This window comes from Coccinella septempunctata, chromosome 1 (assembly GCF_907165205.1).
Source record: "Coccinella septempunctata chromosome 1, icCocSept1.1, whole genome shotgun sequence".
In the NCBI taxonomy this organism is placed as follows: Eukaryota; Metazoa; Arthropoda; class Insecta; order Coleoptera; family Coccinellidae; genus Coccinella; species Coccinella septempunctata.
The window spans coordinates 13,237,871-13,252,209 of NC_058189.1; the positions used below are offsets into that span (position 1 = coordinate 13,237,871).

Consider the following 14,339-nt stretch of genomic DNA (forward strand, 5'->3'; position numbering starts at 1 on the left):
AGTTTCTTACTGACATAGTAACTGAATTCTTTCCAGGTGCGGCGACGAATAATATTCAACTGAAAATAAACAGCCTGTATATCAAAATTCCTTGCATTTGATGTGATATTCTAAAAGTGGAGAAAAAACTGAAGGAAACAAGTTATTCGTACTGCGATTTTATAATACTCAATAAATCTAGTCAAATAGTTAGTCAGACAACATAGTACAAAAATTTTAAAAATCACAATTTATTCGGTATTTATTAATTTTCCCGATTCAATTGAATCTTTAGTCTCTTTTCAAGACCTTATTTATTGATTCTATTCTGATAGCGAAACACGTGTCGTGGTTTAAAAAACTCATTTTGTGAAAATCGTGTAATCTTTTTCAAGTTCAATTATGGATTTTCATCAAGTATCGACTACATCAATTCAAACTTGTTTTTCTTTGTTTCAAACGCTTTCTTATAGAATTGAGGTTTTTATATAGAAAAACTCATTTTATTGTGTATTTTCAATTTAGATATCTAATAAATGAATGTTATTCACGGTGTTCTCGGTTTCAGTTGCGATATAAATAAATAGAATTTATTACATATTTCTGCGAATAAAAACCTCTGCTTTCGTAGTGTTTCAAGTTTGTGACCCAAAAAATTCAATTAAATCGGTTAAATCAATAAATAAGGAATTAAATTTAACTTTTTTGAAATTTTTATTGTGTTGTCTGAATATGCATATGAGTATGCATCCGTATAGTATGGTCCCCATCATATAACTGCCATAAACAAAGTATTGAACGAGTACAACTTACTTTCAAGTTGAGACTACCGTTGACATCTGAAAATTATAATCAGGAACAGATCGGTCTTAAGGCATTAGAATTGAGAAGAAAAAACTTCGACATTATGCTTATTTTCAAACTGATTAATAACTTCACCGATTGTAAGTATCTCTTAAGCAGAATAGGTCTTAATTGCAGGCCTGCCCATTTGAGATCTAGAGAAGTGTTTCACATAAGCTTCACACCAACTAACTATAGTCTTAACAGCCCTTTAACCAGATCACAACGGCTAGCGAATAATTGCCAGGTCGACATCTTCTCAACTACAATATTTGCTCTGAAAAGACACTTTGAGTCGCAAGTTTTAAATTATTAGGAACAAGCTCGTTTGAATATAAGCTCATTTATGTTATAAACCTTTTCACTTTTCTCATATTACATGTTTAGTTCATCCTTATAACATGAATATTGCTTCAGTTTGTGTTTTTTTTTATATTATGGTGTTTGTTGTATATATGGGTGCATGTGTACCTGTATGTATATATGTATATGTATGGTATTATCTTTATGTAAAATGGCATAGCCGTGTGATTAAATAAATAAATAAATAAATAAATAAATATTCAGATATGACCACTTATATCAATTGAGTATTAAAATCGCATGCGGAAGTACAAGAAATACCTTGTTCCCCTTATTTTTTCTCATTTTTTCGGATATCCTATCAAATTTAAGGAATTTTTGTGTACAGGGTGTTTATTTTGGGTTGAACATTATTTCTCAATTTTTTCTAGACCGGACCTGAAAAAAAATTCAGTTCCTTTGTGATTATAAACTAGTTGTTGCAAAATATATAGGGTGGTTCGAAAGTTATGGGTAATCAAAAAAATAGACAAAATCAATAAAACACTCTGTATCTTAATAACAAAGAGGGATAGACCCTTTTAATATGGCTTTTTCTGACTCACCCCAATGTCCCCTATATCTACAGTCCCTGGCCAGTTTATTAGACGCACTGAGGATTTTTTTTATATTTACTGGTATTGCCCAAGGAAAAAGCAGAATATTTGAATTTCATTTCCACAGAATGTCAGTTTTATCTACGACTCTCATTAAATTGTTCTATTTGGCATTTATTTTTGATGTTGTAGTATTAGTACTCAAGTATGAATCAGTACTATGTCTTCCAGTGGACGTCTTGTATTCTGCAGGTTCCGACGTTATTTCGATTATCCACATATGAAATCATTATCCTCGAATGCAGCAAACCGAACAATTCTGCATTGATAGTATGAAACTCTCATAGCTACACAGGGTGGCTCAGCAAAATATTAGAATTTCATGTTTAATCATCAATGAATCAATATTTTTTATTGAATATGATATATTATATGTAAAAACCATTTACAGATCAAGTATATGTAACATATACATTCAATTTGATAATTCAATATTGAGATTTTGCATCGAATCAATGCGTCTAATAATATGGCCAGGGACTGTACACTTAGCTTTCGCCGATTTACCAATGAATCACCTTGTATATAGAAAAGTCCCCCGATGCTTATGTCTGTCTATTCGCGATAAAAACTAAAGAAATACTCGGATTTTCAGGCGGTTTCCATCAACAGACAGAATGATTCATGAAACATGTTTGAGTGTTTAATTTCTGTTTCGGCAATCGGTTTTTTTTTCACAGTACCCATCAGCTCTTCTATGAGATGTTTCAGGATTAGCCAATCCTTATGAAACACTCTGTATATTTGTGGTACAAGGTTACCATTCTCATTCCTCGGGAAACAGTTGAATTGAATTTGAAAAACTTCTTTTTTTTTATGTTCCTAATATTGCAAAATAATAGGTACATACAATTTCACTAAACTAACCCCTAGAGTTTCGTGAATATGATTCTTTCATTTCAGTCCTCAATACGGATTTTTAATTTTTTTCACATTATTTCCATTCTTTCATTTCCTGTAAAGAAAGTCAACGCAAATCCACTGATCTGGTTCCTTTTGAATTAGGTAGCACCTACTCTCTTGAAATAAAATTTCAGTCACCTCATTTAGAATTATTAACAGAAATAATATAAATTCACCAATCTCAATAAGTTAGCGGATATTGTGATCAAAACGTCGAATAACAATATTCATTTATGAGGAATAGAAGAATCGCGATGAAAAATTACAGAATTGAATTAAATGATCTTCGAATAAACGTACATAATTTGAAAATCATCAATAATCTGATTCATGGTGAATATTGAAACAACTTTGTTTCCATAGGAAGACCAAATCTCCTCCGAATATTTGGAAATCATTATAAATCATGAAAGTTATGTAATTCCCTCCATCAATTTTGAATTATTGCGAATGAGACTACATAATCGACTAAAAATATGTTGAAAGTTTATTGAAATTTTTCTCGATTATCTTTCGAATAACATTATATGCTAATTATATTCTATTGAGTATCTTGAAAGCAGATCTGGTTTACAAACTGGAAGGCAAGAGGAATAACGTCCAAAGGTGAAATTTATTGAAAAATCTACATGCCTTGAAATGTGGTAACCAAATCACGCCTTCTATTTCGATATATTCAGAAATATTTAAATTATCACCTAAATATTTTAGTTTACCTGTAGGCTTCTTAAAATTTATAGAATTATATATTTTTTGGGGGTATCACATAAAAATATACTTCAATTGTTTGAATAATTTTGAATACTGGGAAATAATGAACCTGTACAAAAGTATTTTCATCGTTTTTGATATATACCTTCCTCAAAACGCGAAGAGCTCAAACATCAAGGGTATTATAAAATTTTATCTAGCTTTACTTCAAAGGTTCACGCTTTTTGAAGCGTGATTATTTTTATAATAAAACCGGAAAAATACGGATCACAAGGTTAAACTATTAAAATGAACTCTCTGCTCATAAGGCCATATCTTTATTATGGTAATTGTATGAATTATATGCATGGATATAATTTATAATATTATATCGATCCACCCTGTATAGGTACCTATGAAGTTTTCAGTTCCTATATATGTTCACAACTAATCTTATTGTTTCTGCATTTAACGTTCAATACCTTCAGTTTGAAATTATTATGCATACCCACATCAGTTCCATCAGAGTGAATTTCATAATAATTGAATGCTGAATCGAGATCAATGACGCATTGAAATTTGCAATTTAAAAAAGTTTCAATCTGGATGCTCGAATATTTTAAGTTTGTTAGATATTGTTGTTTTTTTCCACTATTCAGCATTAGAAATGATGAATATATTTCAATGGAAATAAAAAATTGACAGATTTCCGGTAAGAGTGATCCTTGTAATTCGAAACAAAAATTTACAGAAAATTATTTTGATAGAAATATAGCCCGTAATTCTTTTTTCGACTTGCGCTCAGGGTGAGAAAAGGTTTTGTTGACACACATACAGCGGGTTTCATAAAACTCTCACTTCCTGATCAACGATTTGACAGTCACTGGATTTCAAAAACGAAATCACTAAAACTTTTTCATTCCTACTGTTCCGTTTTCTAATGCAAGATCGTAGTATCAAGGGTTCAGTTGCTATAGATACAATAAAAAAAAGAGGAGAGTTCACAAGATTTTGTCTAGAGCAGTAAAATTGTAGAGCTTCGAAGAATAAACGTTCTGCTTATAAAAGAAATAGTCTTTATTACTTGAATTTGTACATTTTTGGCGACCGTGACAGGACACATTCAAGACACACATTCAAGTAAGAATTATGGATAAGGCAAAGAAAGCAAGAACAGTACACCGAAGAATTTTCACAAAAATCTACAATAATATTGAAAGCCGGATTTCCAATGGGAATTTTAATAGTGATGAAGTTAAAGCGGCTTTTCAAGTTCTGGAGAGTAAATATGAAGAGATCAGGACCTTAGACAAGGAGGTGTTTAACTTCATGATAGAAGAAAATATGAGTGACACCGATATTGAAACAGACTGTGATAGTGTGGAAGAATATTCATTGAAATTCAATGTTATAAAAGAAAGATTTTCATCTTCCACAGAAAAGGTTCGCGAAATATCTTCCTCAGAAGGCGAAGTTGGTACGCTCCAAAGAAAATTTAAGCTTCCACAGATAGAGTTGAAAAAGTTTGGTGGTGATATTCGAGATTGGCTGCATTTTTGGGGATTATTTAAGAAACTAGATGAAGATCCCACCATGGACAATGAGGAGAAATTTCAGTACCTAATTCTATCGACAATACCTAAGTCAAGAGCAAGAACTGTCGTGGAGAGTTTTCCACCCACCTTCGAGAATTATCCTAAGGCAATTGAGGCTCTGAAGTCCCGGTTCGGAAGAGAAGAACTCCTTATTGAATTATATATAAGAGATTTGATAGGATTACTAACATCAAACACAAAGTCCCTGTCAATGTTATATGACAAGTTGGAATGTCAGTTGAGAGCTCTTGAATCACTGGGAATCACATCAGATAAATGTTCAGCCATGTTATTTCCATTGGTAGAATCCTGTCTTCCTGAGGAGCTCTTGCGGATATGGCAGCGTTCGTATTCGGCAGATACAGCGGCAGCGAAATCTCAAGACAAAGTGAAGAAACTTATGGATTTTATAAGGAATGAAGTTGAGAATGAAGAGAAAGTTTCAATGGCGAAGTCAGGAGTAGGATCTGCCAGGGCGAAGGAACAGAAGAAGATGATGACGACAGAAAACAACAAAGCAACTCCATATACAGCTTCTGAACTCGTGACCACAAATAACGAAGTTGTTTCTTGTATTTTTTGCGGACGTTCAGAGCATAAGAGTTTTGAATGTTCGAATTCACAAGGTATTTCTCTTTCTGATAAAAAACAGCTCATTTTAAAAAAGGGATACTGTTTCATATGTCTCAGACGTGGTCATACTGCCAAGAAATGTAAAGTTCACATGAGATGTGAAAAATGTCGAAAAAGGCATTACTTGGTGATGTGTCCAATGACAGACGTTAATTCAAAACTTCCAACGAACGAGTCTAGTGCTTGTAAGGAAAATTCATTGACTAGTCTCACTCGAACAACGAGAGTTTTTTTACAAACACTCGTAGTTATTCTCAGAGGAAGTAATGGCTTTGAACGCCGAGGCAGAGTTTTAATTGATACAGGTTCTCAAAGATCTTATGTCTTGAAACGTACAGCGAAAGAATTAGGATTACCAGTTCAGTGTGAGGAAACAATTATTCACTGTTTATTTGGGGGTTTGAATACAGGTGAAAGCAGTCACAATTCATATCGAATATTTTTGTGCGATTTGGATAGAAAATATTTTTGCAATTTCCTTACTTTAGACCAGGAGAGAATTTGTGGTAGAATCGGTTCCGTGTGTCAAAGTTCTCTAGTAGAAAATTTATTGAATAATGATGTGATCATAAGGGACGATGAGGCACTCGAAGTAGAAATTTTAATAGGGGCAGATGTTGCTGGTAAATTATTGACAGGTAAAATTATTCAGTTACCTTCAGGAATTACAGCAATTGAAACGTTTTTGGGTTGGACTCTGATGGGAAAAAATAATGTTTCAAATTTCGATCAAACTTCAACTGGTAATGTTATGTATAGTACTTCAATGCTTGTAGATGATTTGAAAATCAAGGATTTATGGGATTTGGATATTTTAGGTATTAGGGATCCAGTTGAATCAAAATCTAGAGAAGAGATGGAGCAAGCAGCATTGAGGCATTTTAAAGAAACTGTAGCAGTTGAATCTGATGGTAGATATGTTGTTCATCTTCCTTGGATCGAAGGACATCCACCGCTTCCATCAAATTACAAATTGGCTGTTCGTAGACTCAATTTTACAATTAGTAAGCTGATGAAAGATGGGTATTACTCAAAGTATGAAGATGTGTTCAAAGATTGGTTGTCTGAAGGTATCATTGAAAAAGTTTTCCACGGGGAGACTGGTATTAGTGGTCATTATTTACCTCACAGGCCAGTATTGAAGATGAATAGTACTACTCCAGTTCGACCAGTTTTTGATGCATCTGCGCATGAGAAACACAGTCCTTCTTTGAATAGTTGTTTGGAAAAGGGCATGAATTTAATTGAGCAGATTCCTTCAATTTTATTCCGATTCAGATTTAGAAAATACGGTGTTGTTGCTGATATTAAAAAGGCATTCCTTCAGATAGGTTTGAGTGAGTCTGAACGGGATTATTTAAGATTTTTGTGGAAGGAACCTGATGGTAACTTATGTGTGTTCAGGCATCGTCGAGTAGTGTTTGGAGTAATAAGTAGCCCATTTCTTTTAGGTGCTGTAATTCAATACCATTTACAGAAAGAATTGGAGATTTCTTTGAGAGACAAGTGTTCCTTTTCATGTTATGTTATAGAAAAGCTCATGAATAGTTTCTACGTTGATAACTGTGTAACCAGTGTAGATAGTGAGGAGGAACTTTTGAATTTCATTACGAAAGCTAAGGATATAATGAGTAAAGCTAAATTTGATTTGCGAGGGTGGGAGCATAATAGTTCTTTTTACCCATCTGATAGAATCGACAGTACTACTAATGTACTTGGTTTACTATGGGATAGAGAGGAAGATACATTAGCCATAAATTCCAGTAACTGGGGCAATCTGAAGTTTGAGAAAATAACTAAAAGAACTATTTTATCGATAGCACATAGAGTATTTGACCCTATTGGTTTTACTTGTCCCGTAACTGTTTACCCCAAATTGTTGTTACAGCTCACATGGAAAGAGAAAATTGGTTGGGATGATGAGTTGAATGGATCTATCAAGAGTGAATTTCTGAAGTGGTTCGAAGGAATATCATATTTGTCTTCAATAAGAATCCCTCGATATTTTTCAGCTTACAAGAATAGCAGATGGTTGAAACTAGAAATTCATACATTTTGTGATGCATCTCAATCTTCTTATGCTGCTGTTTCCTTCTTGCGAATTCAGACGGAATCGGGCGTTGTTGTTCAGTTGCTTCAAGCTAAGTCCAAAGTTGCTCCTTTGAAAAAGATGTCTATACCGCGTTTAGAACTCATTGCGGCTACGATTGGATCGCGTCTAGTTAGAAATTTATGTGAATCGAATGTTTTCCATGATGCTGAATATTATTTTTGGACAGATTCTTCTACAGTATTGGGTTGGATTAGACAAGACCAACAGTGGGCTATATTCGTTCGAAACAGAGTCGATGAAATTTTGAAAGTTTCTTCAAAGGAACAATGGAGATTTGTTCCAGGGTCTATGAATCCTGCTGACTTACCTTCCAGAGGATGCACAGCTAAAAAATTGTTAGATTCTGCATGGTGGGAGGGACCTGAATGGTTGAGGTATTCAGCAAGTTATTGGCCAACAGATAGTTTCTGCTATGACGAGGAGTTAGTAGCACGAGAGAAGAAAAAGTTTACCATTTCTTGCGTTGTTAATAGCAATACTGATGACTGGTATTATAAATATTTTTCAGTATTCCACAAAACAGTCTACATGTTGGGGTGGATTAGAAGATTCCTTCATAATTGTAGGTACCCTAACGATAAACATTGTGGATTTTTATCAGTTGAAGAGATAAATGATGCAGAATTGGTTATTTTTAGATTGATTCAGCATGATTCATTTAGTACTTTGAATGATGCTATAAAGAGTTTGTTTCCTTTTAAGGATGAATCGGGTGTTTTGAGAATAAGAACTAAGTTGGTAAATCTTGAAGATAGTTTTGACTTTCGGTATCCAATTGTTCTTCCCAAGCATCCCTTAGTAGTGAGATTGATACGCGAAGAACATGAAAGAGCTTGCCACGTAGGTGTTCAAGGATTGTTGTGTCGGCTGAGAGAAAAATATTGGATTATTGGTGGACGTAAAACGGTGAGATCGGTTATTTCCAAATGTGTGATATGTAAAAGGTTTATGAGTAAAAGATTGGAAACACTACCTAGTGCACTACCTGAAGATCGTGTTAGGGATGTTTCGGTTTTTGAGGTGATCGGAATTGATCTAACTGGACCTGTCCATTTGAGAGACGGCCGGAAAGCTTGGATTGCTGTTTTCACCTGTGCCGTATATCGAGCAATTCACCTGGAATTGTTAACATCTCTTTCGACCGAAATATTCATACAATCTCTTCGTCGTTTTATTGCTAGAAGGGGTCGTCCAAAAATTATTTATTCTGACAATGGGACTAATTTTGTAGGAGCTTATAATATGTTCAAGAGTTTGGATTGGTCCATTGTGACAAAATTTTGTTCTTTGGAGAGGATCATATGGAAGTTTAATCCTCCAGCTGCTCCTTGGTGGGGTGGATTTTGGGAAAGGTTGATTCGTATATTGAAAAATTTATTACGTAGAACTCTAGGAAAGGCTTCTTTGAACTTCGAAGAAATGTTTACAGTATTGTGTGATTGTGAAGCAGTAATTAATAGTAGACCTATAACTTTTTTGTCTGATTCTGTTGACGATTTATGTCCTTTGACTCCAGCTATGTTCATTCAAGATATAAAGGAAATTGGTGTTAACGATTGCGATGTTGTCGAGTGTAGTAAATTGACCAGACGTGCAAAATACAGGCAAAAGTTAGGTGAACAACTGAGGAAAAGGTTTCGAATTGAGTATCTTGGTCAATTGAAACATCGTTTCAAAACACAATCCGTGAGACAGTTGAAAGTTGGGGAGGTTGTATTGGTTGGAAATGATAATTCCAAAAGAGGAGATTGGCCATTAGCTTGTGTTACGGAATTATTTCCTGGTAAGGATGGTTCGGTAAGATTGGTACGTTTACGTACAAGTGCAGGAGAAATTCTTCGGTCAGTTCAAAGAATTTTTCCATTAGAATTAGACTCGTATGAGGAAGAAACAGAAATATCCAATATCAAAGATAAAGAGCATGAAACTCAGGTATCAGAAAGAGCAGATAACATTTTGAGTCGAATATTCAGAACTCGAAAAGGTTGTCAAACAGTCAAAAAATGTTCGGGTTAACTTTGTCATTCGTAGTTTTTAATTGTTCAAACGAATGTTGCTATTTCATGAAAGTTTATAAAATAGCAAGGTGGGAGAATGTTCCGTTTTCTAATGCAAGATCGTAGTATCAAGGGTTCAGTTGCTATAGATACAATAAAAAAAAGAGGAGAGTTCACAAGATTTTGTCTAGAGCAGTAAAATTGTAGAGCTTCGAAGAATAAACGTTCTGCTTATAAAAGAAATAGTCTTTATTACTTGAATTTGTACACCTACATATATTGAACATGAAGCAATTTAGAATCATTGAATAGATGTATATAGATCATAATTTGATTCGAGAATTGAATTCCGAATTCTTATGGCTGAATTATTGATTGAAAACAAATTGACGTTTATCTGTCAATCAAGCGTTGATTCCCCGATCGAGCTTTATGAAACCGGGGGATAGGTTTTGTAGATTTGACTACTTCGATCAAGGTCTATTTTGTCAACCTTATCAGAGCTGTACGCTGCTCTACAAGACATCCCGTCTTTCAGGTCTAGACTTCTGATGAACTCCAGTATCTGGAAATTTTGCTTTTAATCGAGAAGAATTCTGTAACATAACTAGATTCCAAGCACAGACGAATGGCTCTGTCCTAAGGAACTCTATTTACAAGGATGTTCATTCATTCATTGCTGAATCTCGTTACCGAGAATAAATCTATAAAAAGACTCAAAAACCAGACTATCAGTGAGATCAAACCTATAATTTCTTAGGGCTACTTGCGACTGTGTGGCCTTCTGTGAATGAAGAGACCCAACCGTGACTCACAGTTCCTTCCACACTCTGGCCATGGATAGTCACCAACCAGATCTGGCCACCGCTGTATTCTTCTCGAGTCTCCATTATAGCTGTGGACCAGAGACCTCCACTGTGATCTGTCTAATGCTAGTTGTTCCCAAGTTATGAATGGCATTAACTGATTTTAGGGATTGATGTAGTATATCCTTGAACCGCTTATACTGGCCTCCTGGTTTCCGAGCTCCCTCTGTGAATTCGCCGTATAGAGCTATTTTGGGTAGTCTTGTGTCTTGCCTCCTCAGAATGTGGCCGCTCCATCTGAGTCGGGCCCTCGTTACTTGAGTCTCAATTGTTATACAACTCGCGCGCTACAAGACTTCTGCATTTGAAACTTTGTGGAACCATCTTATGTGCATTATTTGTCTTAGATGACGTTGTTGCGTTTGTTCAAGCTCTTTAATTTGTCGCCTGTAGGTAGGAGTCCAGCTTTCGCTTTCATAAAGAAGCGTTGGGAGGACCACTCTGCTTTGTAAACAGCTATCTTGGTCTTCAAATTGAGGTCGTGATTTTGAAACACTCTGTCCTTTAGCTTCCAGAATGCCCGTGATGCCGAATTGATACGGTTGTGTATTTCCGTGTCCAGGTCAGCCCTAGTATTTCTCATCATTAATAACAAGGATGTTATTATTGTTATTTTATTACTATTTTACTGATGGCTCCAGAATCACACAGGGCTCTGGATCCGGAGTGTACAGTCGTAGACCGAACTCAGTGTTAGTCTGGGCAGATTGGCGACAGCATTTCAGGCGGAAATTTCCGCCCTTAACCAACCATCTGCTCGACACGGATAGTCATGCTGCCATTAAATCTTTCGCAGCTGACAGCTGACAAATGCAATTCAGCACAGGTACTCGAATGCAGATCTAACCCTTTCAAATTGGGAAGTCACAACAAACTGCAACTACTGGACACTCAGGCTTCAGAGGCGATGAGTTATCGGATGCTCTAGCGAGAGAAGTCTCAACCTCAGCTTTTATTGGCCCGACACCAACTATAGTAGGAATTTCTAATTCATTAATCAGGAAACGGAAATATTGGCGTAACCGTTCTGGATTGCGTCACTTGCACAGGGCCACCTCAGTGCCTCCCAGTCTATATATAAAGCAACCAATGGCTAGCATTTTCTAGACCCAATCTGAGATCTATAATGGCGGTCTTCATAGAACATTGCAGGCTCAGAGCTCACTTACACAAATTCAGGATCGTCAATGCATTACTCTGCAGGCTCTCCCTAGAGGAGGACGGAACAATTTAGCAGACAGGGTCAGACTTGGAGTCTTTGGTTCCCCAAGCTGAATCTAGAGGAATTCAAGAACCACTTTCAATCTGACGTCATCTCCTTCCTGATGGGACTGGAGGGGGAAATTTCACTCCCTGAGCTTATTTGTGTGCCACAATAAAGCGCTTCGATCGCTTTTGTTGGCTTTGGTTTGGTGTGTCCGACCAACACGCCGAACAATCTGTAACATATACTTCATTCACTTTTATTTTAGCACCCGGTTGGCCATAGAAATTTGACACATTTCATTCTGTATATTACGATAATGTTATGATATGTATATGGGTTATGAAGCTTGTCAAAACATTTTTGGGTTTTAAATCAACGCTATGTTGCCGTTCTACGTAAAAGTTTCTGTTATTACGTAATTACGTATTTTATCACGATGTCGAATCGCTTCGAAAAATATGTGACGTACACATAATTGAAGTTTATACAAATTGATTGAAGGCATACCAAATCCAGTTATTTGTATGGAAAATACAAGAGATCAGTATAATATCATATTATGCACAAACTTGAGGAGAGTTAATGTTCGTTATCTTCGTTGGCTAAAGTTTGAATACGTTACATCAGTTGTAGATTTCAAAAATATTAACCCGAAGATGAAATGCATATGATGGAATTAACAGATAATTACAAGAATGTTAAATTCTTCAACAAAAATCATCTTGCATCAATATAAGTAAAAGGAATTAAAGGAAGTTTCATGTCAATATGAACTTCACCTTTGAACAAAAATTTCACATGAATAAACAATTAACAGGGCAACTGGCGCGTATTATTAGTGGCTGTTCATCTTAATACATTGATATAATAATAATAATAATAATTAGGAATTTATTGGTACCTTAAGACATTTACAATGTATAGGACAAGTCAAATGAAAAATAAAAAAATCAATTTTCGGGAATTTATTCTACGATGACATTCATCGAAAATCCTGTAGTAAACTTTTCGCATTAATTCACTCAAACATAAAATTCTCAAATGCCACCACTTTTTTGGGTCTCCCAATAGAAGGAAATTCTTTGTCATCCTCTTCATTCACAATCTTTCTGACTGTGGAAATATTCAGCTGAATTATAAGTCGTTTAGACCAGTTTGCACCAAACATACTTAGTGTTGAGTGTCCCTTAAAATGAACCCTTATTAACTTAAATTACGTTGCATCAACTGTTAACTGACAATTAAATGGCTAAAGCTAACCTTAAATTTAAGTCCTCCTGTAATGACCGCTTAAATATTTGAGGGCGGGACTCTAACCTAAAATAATTTGTTGAATTGTCAGCAGAACTTTGAACTTCCCATTTTTAATGGATTTTAAAAATTGAATGAATTCATTACTGAATACCAAGTCTCTTCTTTTGCCTTCATTGTATTGCCATCAGTCATTTTATTTTCAATTTTGTGTCACAAATCATACTGTAGATAGCAACAAACTTTCTTCTTCTGTTGAGAAGTCGAGTGCCCTTTGTAGATTACCACCACCTGCTTGGCAATCATTCACCGTATTCGTACTAACAAGGGCAATAAGGACATTTTCTTCACGTTCCTCTTCAACATTAGTAAAACAAATTCACACAAGAACTTACAAAGAAAGTGTTGTACTTAAATGAATTTAGGTACCATTTATTTAAAAATCATTATCATTATCAATATTAATGCTAATTCAACAACAAAAAGTTGTTACTCTTTGATAATAATATAATAATTTACTTGAAACTGACTGAGAGGACAATAAAGTTAGGTTAATGAAATGACAATGATCATCGACAGCCGTTCAACCAATGAAATGGCTTTATTGGATTAGGATGAAGTTGCACCAAAATAAAAAACAGAAATATCACTAGCTAAAAAAACTTAAGGGCCCCTCACTTAAGATTCTGTTAAGCCACAGTCGTGCAACTGGCAATAAAATTAAGCGTCCATTAACTTTAAAGGACACTCAGTTAAGTGCTCGTTTTAAGGAGTATTAGTGCAAACGGGCCTTAGATTCAGATGAAACATGATATAAATTCTCTTACTTTGAATATGTTCGCTACCGTCTGACGTATTGTGGATTTTAGAACAACTGGGTATAACTATTTGAATGAGCGAACCTGAATTCTAAATAGCACTTCCTGAAAACCTGGCTCTTTTTTCAATCACTTTAGGCATTTTCGTAATAAAAATTGATATTAATTGTGGCAACGACGTTATGACATTAACGACATTTCATCAGTGCCAACCTTACTTCGTTCTAGTTACAAAAACTTGAGAAAATTATTTCATGTCCTACCGACTGCTAAAATAAATTTGAATGGAGTATAACTGAATGATCCGGAATTTACTGCTCACAGAATCTGCACTCGTCAGTATCTACTTAACCTATTCTAATCAAATTTTTCCTGAGAGAGCAATGCCCAGAAAGGAAGCCGGTTAAGGGGTCAAGCAGTTTGTTATGAATGTCCAAGTAGTTTTTATATATTGCTGTATCGAAGTACCAGAGAAACTTTTTGGA

At 35.1% G+C, this 14,339-nt stretch overlaps 1 protein-coding gene across 1 annotated transcript in view; it reads left to right on the forward strand.

Moving 5' to 3' along the window:
* Window positions 1-14,339, forward strand: part of LOC123314327 (acetyl-coenzyme A synthetase) — a 59,563-nt gene that overhangs the window by 27,310 nt on the left and 17,914 nt on the right. The window lies entirely within an intron of this gene.